At 46.4% G+C, this 9,960-nt stretch overlaps 1 long non-coding RNA gene across 1 annotated transcript; it reads left to right on the top strand.

Moving 5' to 3' along the window:
- Positions 1-298: 298 nt before the first annotated feature.
- LOC105079676 (uncharacterized) lies at positions 299-9,808 on the top strand. Its single transcript, XR_012504647.1, has 4 exons — positions 299-751; positions 3,197-3,381; positions 5,185-5,264; positions 5,958-9,808. It is a non-coding gene; the product is annotated as an uncharacterized LOC105079676 (long non-coding RNA).
- The last annotated feature ends 152 nt before the right edge of the window (positions 9,809-9,960 follow it).

The following is a 9,960-nucleotide window of genomic DNA, read 5'->3' as shown; positions in this document are numbered from 1 at the left end:
AGGGGTCTGGGTGCGCGCTGCGCTCCCCTGTGCCTGTGGCTTTGCCATTTCCCATTCTTTTTCCTCCCTGAAACCCCGCTCTTGGGCTCTGTACCGGCTCTACCGGGTGCCCTATGCCCTTCTCGGCCCTTCTCGGCCGCGGGCCAAGGTTGTGGCGTCCAGCGCCTGCACTCTCCCCCCTCCCCACCGCTCCCCTCCTCCCCTCCCCCCTTCCGCCCCCGGGCCGGGAGCGGCGCGGGGAAGGGGGGGCGTGGGCACTGCGTGGCCACGCCCCCGGAGCCGGCTTTTTCTAGAGCGGCTGCTGGAGGCTCTCCGCCGGCCGCCCCGCTTGCCTCCCTTGGTGCTCGCAGCTTCGGCCCCGTGCTCCGCTCCGCCTCCGCCACGCCGCTCTCCGGGCTTCGGCTGCAGCCAGCGCGGAAGCGCGCCCTCCGCGCCGCCACCCCGGCCCCCGGCCCCCGGCTCCCCGGCTCTCCGTCCCGGTGGCTCCGTGCCCGGCCCCTCGCGCCCCGCGACCTCGCCGTCCCCCAAGTCCCGGCCCTGCTCCCCGCCCGGGCCCCGCTCTCTCGCTGTCCGTCTGTCGTCCTCCCCACCTCCGCTTCCCCTCTTTCCTCTTTTGCTTGCTTGCTTGTTCGCTAGCTCTCAGACGCCGCAGAGCAGCTTCGCAGGAAAATCCCAGAAACCTTTGCAAATAGCTGACAATGAAATTTAAGAAGTTCTTCGATTTCGGCGCCATTTTCGAGTGGATCAAGAGGTGACATGCGATTTTTTTAAAAAGGGACTTGTTGGCTGGCATTTCTCCCCCATAGTAGCGTTGGTTACGGCAGAGTGAAAAAAAAAATCTGGTGACAATGCTGAAAAAGTTCTGTGTTGGTTTGGGGTTGTAAAGCACGTTTGGGGGCCGGGGTGCGGGCGAAACAGACCTTGAAAGTGCTTTAGCACATGAGTGTGGCCGGGAGAATTCTTAGGAAACGGGCTGGAAAAGAGTTAACATGGAGGGGCAGGGAGAGAAAATTGAGTAAGGGGCAGTGACCGCCTGTCAGCCTTGCCAGGGTCGCGATCAACCGGTTTTGACAGACTGTAAATGGACTTTTCGTGGCTCTTATTTGCAAGCAGTAAAGTATGTCTTGGAAATAAATGTGTGATTAATTTTGCACTGTCTTTTCCCAATTAAAACTTTCAAGGTTGCTTAGTTTTCCCCGTAGGAAACTTGACATTGGGAAAGTTTGGCAACGAATGCGCTGAGGGAAGGTACATTGTGTTTGGTGGGGGGGGGGGGAGGCATCTGCAAAATTAAGACAAAACGCTGTAAAATATGAACAGAGGAAGAGGCGGATTCTTTGGCTCTTAAATGATTTGGCCAAACACAGTTCAGTTCAGAAGGGAGGGGTGGGGCTATGGGCAACTCGAAAGTATCGATTCTTTGTCTATTGTATCTGCGACTGACCCTCTTCTGAAGTGACAAGACGCCTCTTTGTAACCTTTTTTCGTAAGTAAATTTCAGTCTAAGGGGAAATCCATAAACTGGGGGAGCGAGGTGGTTTTTTAGGAATGTAAGTCGTTGTACTGTCACTAGGAGAGAAGAAAGGGATTAAATGAAAAGTACAAAATGAATTCGATTCTAGTGAGTTTGCAGGGCAATCTGGAAGGGACCTTCGCCTTTGACACCGTTGCTATTTCCAATGAACTTTTGTTTTTCTAAGTAGTCAAGTAAGGAAATATTAAATTAGGGGCGACTTTAACGTCTGATGTGATGATTCACATATTTGTGTAGAACATACTTAAATGGGAGAAGATTGTGGAGTTTTAAGGTATAACTGTGCATTTGCTAAACATGTTCTTTTTTTTTTTTTTCTTTTTAAGGGCAACCAAGGACGTTTTTCTACACTAATCCCAAAAGTCAAAGTTGTTTGTAAAAACATAGCCAAAACAAGATGGAATTTAGAGACACTTAAATGTATGTCCCAGTTTAGGGAGTGGAGTTATTACTAATTCAGTTTATGGTGACATAAGTAGTGCACTTGGTAACACTGGATCTCAGTCTGGGGTTAGGAATTTTGCCCTTAGTCTCATTAAATACTCTGCACATCTTTTTAACTAATAAACAAGACACAATATCCATTGTACTGGCTTTGAAAAATCGATATAAATTTTAAATGAACCGAAACACTTAGCAGACCTGGATAGTTTGAGTGTCTATTACTTGTATTAAAAGGTATTTTAATTTTCAAAACCATTCAAGCTTTGTACTGGTCTTGTTTTAACTTTTAGGTTTGTGATTGAGGGTTACAGGGTATTTTCTTCTATGCTTAATTGACTGTTTTCGTTTAAACAGTGTGGGGAAGGAGGCATGTAACTTATTGCTAATGTGTGTCCATTTAAAAAAAAAGTGGTATCTAATGGGTTAATCATTAAGGAGTATGCACAATGCCGGCCATTTCAGGACGAGGGTTTCTTTGGAACTGCTTGAGACAGGAAGGAGTGATTTGACATCAAGTATTTAAACTTTTTGATTTATGTTTTGATAGGTGACATTGAAAGTTATAAAGTATTTATAAATAAGTTTGAGTAATGTTTCATATGTAAACACCCAGATATTTCATCCCGGGACAGTTCTCTCTCATTCTTTAATACCTTTAAAAAAGCTTTAAAGCAGGACATTTGCTCTAAGAGTGAAACACTGGAGAGTTAAAGAGGACATCTGATGCTTGTATGGATGGATCTATATTTCCCAGCCATCATAAGTGTTAAAATCAGCTGAAGCTGCCAGAGACATTTTAGTGATCTTTAAGTCAATAAACGAAAAGTTATTTTTTTAAATGGGGACATTGAGTGAGACTTACGATTTATAGCAGGTATGAGGAAGAAGTTTCACTAAGACTTTGAAGCTGGCAAGAGTGATCCAAACGGCCTCAATTTATTTTATCTTATTATTCTTACTTTCAGACGTAAGATTCTTTTCCACCCTAATTCCTCCCTCTCACCCCTCTGCTTTTCACCACCACACTTCCCCAAGATTCATGCTCTGGGAGGGGGAGGGGAATTGAGTCACGTTCTTCACTCCACCTGCCGATCCTGGAAATCAAACGAAGTTCCAAAAACTTGGTCGATTTGGAACGACGTTTTACTTGATTCTTCACCATTGGGCGGGGTGGGATGGGGCTACCTTTCCAGTCACCTTGTCTTTCTCCACCTGCAGGCACCCCAAAGCAACCCCCTTCGTTAACTCCGAGGGGATGCAGCAGCAATTCATGTTTTGAAGTGCTTTAAACGGTTCAAAACGTGAGGCGCTGCTATACCCCCTCGAGAGGAAGTTGGAAGAGGGAGTTCTGCTGGACGTGCGTTCCTAAGGGGCGCTGGCTGCCAAGGAGAGCTCTGGAGCAGGTAGGTGGGCAGTGGCTTGCGTCTCTTCCTCTTCCCTGTGCGCCCTTCCCCGCCTAAGAGGTACCGCCATAGTCGGGGGAGGGCGCCACGGCTCCCCGGGGGCTGGGGGGAGGGGGTAGGGGTTGCACCGCAGAGGAGGGACGCGGCGCCCCGCACTCAGCCGTGCCCTAGCAGCGGGAACAGTACTGCAGTGGGCGATTGGTGCTCTGGAGTATTGCTTCTGCTGCCCGGGCAAGGCTGGGACTCCCGCACGGGCCCACCCACCAGGTAAGTCCTAGTGCAGCACCTGCAGAGTCCGCCCCAGCAGCGAGAACTGGGCCAGGCACGTTTGTGCCCTGTCCACCGTTTGCACGTCTTTGAATATGTAAAGAGTCAGAAAAGATACTATATTTTAGCACTCCTTTCCCTGCCCGGGTAAGATTTAAACGAGAAAAAAAAAAAATCCCTCCTGATCACCTAGAATATCACCCACATGACAAAAACGAAGACAGACTACATTCAAGCCCCAACAACTAAGTGGTGGTGGTGGGCTATTGGAAAAAGAGTAAGGGGAGGCCGGAAGGTGACCCGCCGTGTCCAGTCCCCAGGCCGCTATCGGGCTCCTGGTAAAGGGCTCCCATCCTGCTTGTGGAAAGAACGTTGGAGTCCAGGAAAGATGAAAGTTTCTGGCCCTTCTCGACACCCTCCCCACTGTCCCCCTAGCTGTGTTGAGGGGAGTTTCCCTCGAGATTCGTTGGGGCCTTGCCACGGCCAGTGAATCCCAGGGGGCAGTGAATCCCAGGCGGTGTGGAAAGGCGCTGACCTGCCAGATCTGAGGCCCGCAGGGAGCGCGGGGACCCGGGGGGGGGGGGGGCTTCAGAATGAGGCTCTGCGTTTCAAGCTGCTTCTTGCCCTATCTTCCCAAATCTTATCCCAGAATTCCACCCCGGAGGCGCTGCCCCAAGGCCACTTCTGTCGCCCAGGGGCCTCACACAAGGTATTGCCCCACAGGCGGGGCGCTGGCTTGACAGTTCCTGAGAAAATGGCAGCACCATCATGCCTCCAAAACTCTGGGCATCATTGCTAATTAGTGCTGCAGGTCTGTCAACCTGGAAAGCCACCTCCATCCCTCACTGGGGGCCCCGAGTCGGCTAGGAGCGTGACAGCAGGCCTAGATAAGAGAGGGCTCCTTCTCTAGCTGAGGTCTCTGCGGGTGAAAATCACTTTAGATTTTTGGTTTGACCCAGAGCCTGGGCAGGTCAAGGACTATTGGCCAAGAGGATAGGAGGTGTGGAATCCTTTCCACGCTGTCATCCTAAAAGAAACCAAATACAAGAAAACCCCTCTGATCTGGATGGGCTGCCTTGAAATGGTCGGGAACCAGGAGTGGGATCCCCAGATGAGGTTGGGCTTAGGGAGCCCAGGGTCCCAAGCAGTGCAGAGCGGGGACTCAGGCTCTGGCCACCCCGACGCGTGCTCTCCCAGACTCTTGCGCCCCGGCGGGCGCGGGCGCGGGCGGGTCGGACCCTCGGGCTCCCGGGGCTGGGGGGGGGGGGCGCCGTCACCCCGCTGCCTGGGGTCGGCCGGCTCCCCTTGGCCTCCGCAGCCCCGACCCAGCCTCGATCCCGAGAGTTGAGATCTGGCTCCCGGCTGGCCTGGGGCCCCTCAGGCCCGCAATCTCTAGACCCGAACGGCGAACAGGTTCCCACACCCACGCTGGCTTTGCACTTGGGGTGCGGGGAGGCACCTCGAGGCTCCCCTCCTGCCTCTCATCAGCTCCCCTTCTCCCTTTCTCCCCACTCTGGACGGGTCCCCTCGAGCCAGAAGGAGGCCCCGCAGCAGCTGGCGCCCACCCTCCGAGAGGACCACGCCAGCACCATCCGGCTCCCTCCAGCAGGACCCAGGTGAGCGAGTGGGCAGTCTAAGGGCGAGGGGCAGAGGGCGGGAGCTGGGTTCCTGACTGGGGGGTGTGGCCTTCCAGATGCACTGCGGCCCTTGGCCCCGGGACCCCAAAATGCCTGGAGTTTGAGGGCGTCCATGCAGCCCTCTGACTGCGTAGTGCCCTTTTCTGATTTAAAACATTCACCTTGCATTATTATTCACACGATCGAAGTTGCAGTGTGCCTAGATTTTCCTCCAAGGACAAAAATGTGAATAAAGCAATATTTTAGCCAAAGAGTTCCGTGTCAATTAAGAAGATGGCAATTCGTTCCAGACTATAAATTCTCTTTAACAACTCTCTCTAAGGTATTCTTTCAAATTGTTTTTCAACATTGCTAAATGTGCATCATAATGTGCGGGAGACTCGTGTAAAATGAATCAATTTATAGTCGGCCGATTAATTGACCCAACGTTGCCACCTTCAAGGAGGCACCTTTCCATTGTTCTCTCATTTCCCCCAACACATGTTACTTGTTAGGAAGCTGCGTGTTCACAGCATTGTATTCAGTTTATTAGACAGATGTGGCCCTTAAACCAGGAAAAGTTGAGTCAAGTTCTAAATTTCAATTCCACATGTCTATAAGTTGTGGGACAAGATATATAGGGTCCTTTTATAATCTAGAATTGAACATAATTTTAAAATATTTTAATCACAGGATTTTTTGAAGGTATCCAGCTTCTCCAGTTAGCAGTACTGATTTTTTTCCCCCCAACAAAGGAACACTACATCAACACCCTTGGCCGGGATCTGGACACAGAAGACTCCTGTTTCAAGAAAACACAATCATCTCTCAAATCCTGTAATTTATATGCATTTTAAACTCACTAGGTATTAAAAACCACCCAAGTGTCCCACAACATGGGGTATAATATAATCAATCACTCAGTGTAATATTATACATCCTTTAAAAATGTTATTGGAAAATGTTTTATGATCTGTAAGTCGAAATAACCCTCTCCCACCCTTCCTCTCTCCCTGCTGCTCCCTTATACCCACACTTCTTTGTTCCAATTGGCATGTAAACTTGCTTTTCCCGCCAAATGAGTCAGTCATGATGGGAGCGTCAATTGATTTGAACAGATGTGTGTCAATATTACTTGGAAAACTAGATGCCAATAACCAGGGCCACAAAAAAAAAAAAGCAGTGGTTGCAACTCTGTAAAAATTTATACGCGCATACAGACAAGCACTATAGTGGAACCCCAAACAGGAAACTAGTTGGATATACTCTAGTGCTGGGAGAGTAAATGACTGTAAGATGCTTTTGATTTCCATTAATATGGGCAACTGTCCAATTAAAAAAAGACCTACTAAGGACTCTGAAGTGCAAATTATTTTGCTGATTGTTTAAAAAAGAAAAACGCCATACCTATCAAATCATCAAGGCAGATGGGGCAGCCGGGGACAGAGTTTGTTCCCTGATCCTGGACTGTCAGGCTCAGAGCAACACTTGGAGAAAAAGTCACCCTACACAGGTGGGGGTTAACTTCTAGGTAGCTTTCCTGAGAGATGGCACAAGATAAAAATAAAAGTAAATCCAAAAAACATTTTTTTGAAGATCAATAAAAGTTAATGGATAGGAATTAAAAACGAGAGTCGGGCGCTATATCCAAGTTGGCATAAAGTTTTAGAGCTGTTTTCCCATCAGCCTACGGTGTAACTTGTCCTCATAACCCTAGAACTTGAGATATGCATTTATATTTAGAATGATTACGTTACTCTTAAAGGAAAAACAATATATGCACCAATTATAGCAAATGCGTATCTCCCTGCCACCCTAAACCCCACTCATCCCCACCCATTAGTCACTGCTCAGTAAGTGAACAAAGATCTGCTAGCTCTTTCAGAACATTTCACCTATCTGCAGCTTTTACCTCCCTCCCCCGCTCCATGGCTGATCTCTGGCTAGTTGAGAAAGGCTTGGACCCCTGTGGGGATAGTAAATTGAGCCATTAGGGAGGAACCCTGAGAAGACCTCCATTTCCGGTGGCGGCTCAGCTTCGGAGTGCTTCCCTTCCACTAGTGAGCTCTAGAAACTGAGCAGCTCCTGGGAGTTTGGGTGGTGGCCCTGCCCTCCCGGCCTCCGTTAGCCTGGGAGCTGAGAACAGAGCAATGTACTCAAGAGTCCCAATTGCTTTAAAGCATGAGTCTCCCAAAGCAGCTCCCTCACCTGTCCCCCAACCCCACCCCCACCTGCTCTCAAGACCAGACTGTTGTCCCAAGACCAGACTTTTTAAAGTCCTGATCATAAAAATCGCCAACGATCAGAATCAGAATAATCCCAACATATTGCTTTTTGTATCATGCTTTTCCAAATGCTTTCATAGCAAAAACCCTGAGAGATAAATCCCATAAGGCAGTCAAAAACACAATCGCCGACCAGAAAACTGGGGCTTCCGGAGGTTAAGGATTTGTCCAAGGCGAGTCTGGTGCCTCTTCCTCCAGGCTTCGTGTTGTGCTTCTTATATTATTACCTGTTAATCAGAACCAACTACACAGTAGAGACTAGAGCAGGAAATGGAGTTGACTTAGTTTGCTTAGAAAAATTAGAGGTGAAACTGATTTGTCATAAAATGAGCTTTTACCTACACCCTGGACGCTTCCAGAATGGCTCCGGGATGACTAAATAGTGACAGTAAATTACCCAGCTGTGTACACGTGGATGTGCACAAACCAAAAAAAGCATGATTTAAAATCATTTAAAAATCTCTGGCCCATATTTGATACTTTCTATAGATTCAACTAAATTAATTTTAAGGAAAGAGATGAAATGTCCAACCATAGGGGTTAACTTAATTTAGTCACTCACTCAATGAAATCTTTCAACCGTTACAAATAATAAGTTTAAAGACTATGTCAAAGACTATGTCAAAGTTTATGATACCATGTTTTACAAATCAGGAACACATAGTCACTTGGCCACCATGATTGACAAGCAGGTCTGTATAGGAGCAGAAACTGGAAAGAATGTAGAAAACAAACATATTCGTTGCTTAAGGTGATGGGATTCAAGCTAAAGTTTTTTCTCTCTCTGCTTTTCCAGTATGCTTTTTGTTATGCCGTGTTGTTTGTTATGTTGTCAAACATAATTCTCTCAAAAGTCTTCAGGGGTCATGGGTGAGACAGCAATTTTGGGTCCAGGACGCACAGACCTCAGACATCTCGGGGATCATCATGTCACGAGATACCACTGTGCACTTGTGACAGATTGATAACTGAAAGGTCTGGGAGCCGCTCATCTTCACGGCGATACAACTGGTAAGTATTACAAGACCAGCCAATGAAAAGGTCAGAGAAAAGTGGGCCCTAAGCGAGGAAGAAAGTGGTGGCTGTGGCGCAAACAGGGGGATGAGTTGTATTTTAATAGTTTAATGGGAGGTGGGGGTTCAGACTCTGTCTTTAATTATATTTTAAATTTCTTTTTAATGAATTGAAACTTACTTAAGGCATAAGATTTGATATTCATGCTAGAATGTTAAAGAATTTATGCTCAAGCAAACAACCAGAAAAACACGAACTGTGAGCACTGAAGACATCGGGTCATCCTGAGTATGTTATGTCAATGTAAGTGGTCCAGAAAAGACGGGAAACCCCCGTGAACAAAAAGTCACAAAACAAAAATACATGAAAGATGCTCATTTCAGTATTTTTAAGACTAGAAATTAGAAATACCGTGATGACCAACAACAAAGGATTGGGTAAATAAAATATGGTGCCTCTAATAAATGACATGAGAATTGGCTTCTGCTGAAATATTTAGTGATAAAAGAAGCATGCCAATTTTTTTTTTTGCACTGTTCCCATCTGTGCAATCTGAGTATACGGGGAGCATTCGGCATGCAGTTTTGTTTCAATATATAGACACAAGGCTGGGAGGAAATAAAGCAAAACTTTAACAGTGGTTATCTCTGAGTTGCAATATGAAAAGTGATCAAAGAAAGATGCTAAACTATTTTTGCGATGTGTTCCTAATATGTAATATAAATGTATTGGGAACATTTTGCATTCGTAGTTTTGTATCAATAATATGGAAAGAAGGCTAGGAGGAGGGATACCAAAAGTTTATCAAAGAAAGATGCTAAACTATTTTTGCGATGTGTTCCTAATATGCAGTATAAATATATTGGGAGCATTTTGCATGCATGGTTTTGTATCAATATACAGATAAAAGGCTGGCGGGAATAAAGCAAAAATTGTATAATGGTTATCTGTGGGTTGTGATGTGATAAAGTGATAAAAGGAAGGTACAAAATTATTTTTGCAATATGTTCCTGAATATGTAATATAAGTGTATTGGGAACATTTTGCATCCATAGTTTTGTATCAATATTTAGAGAAAAGGCTAGGAAGTAACATACCAAAATTTAGTGGGAGCCTTTTCTGGGTTCTAGTATTATAGATTGTATCTATTCTTCTCTTTATACTTTTATGTATTTTCCAAGTAATACTTGTACAAACAAGATGCATTACTTTTATAGCAATAATAAAACTTATTTTATGTTTTTAGAGTTTGTATTTATTTTATTAAATAATGGGGACTTGGGGATGGGGAAAGACTTTCTATTAGGGCAGCAATGGGCCGAGGATACATTTTCCAACCTGTCTGGGTGAAACCTACACCGCTTGGCTTGGCTCTGTGGTGCAAATGTATGTTATCG

The sequence above is a fragment of the Camelus bactrianus genome, chromosome X (genome assembly GCF_048773025.1).
Source record: "Camelus bactrianus isolate YW-2024 breed Bactrian camel chromosome X, ASM4877302v1, whole genome shotgun sequence".
NCBI lineage: Eukaryota > Metazoa > Chordata > Mammalia > Artiodactyla > Camelidae > Camelus > Camelus bactrianus.
Note: the sequence above shows the minus strand (reverse complement) of the source record. Positions and strands in the feature narration are given on the sequence as shown.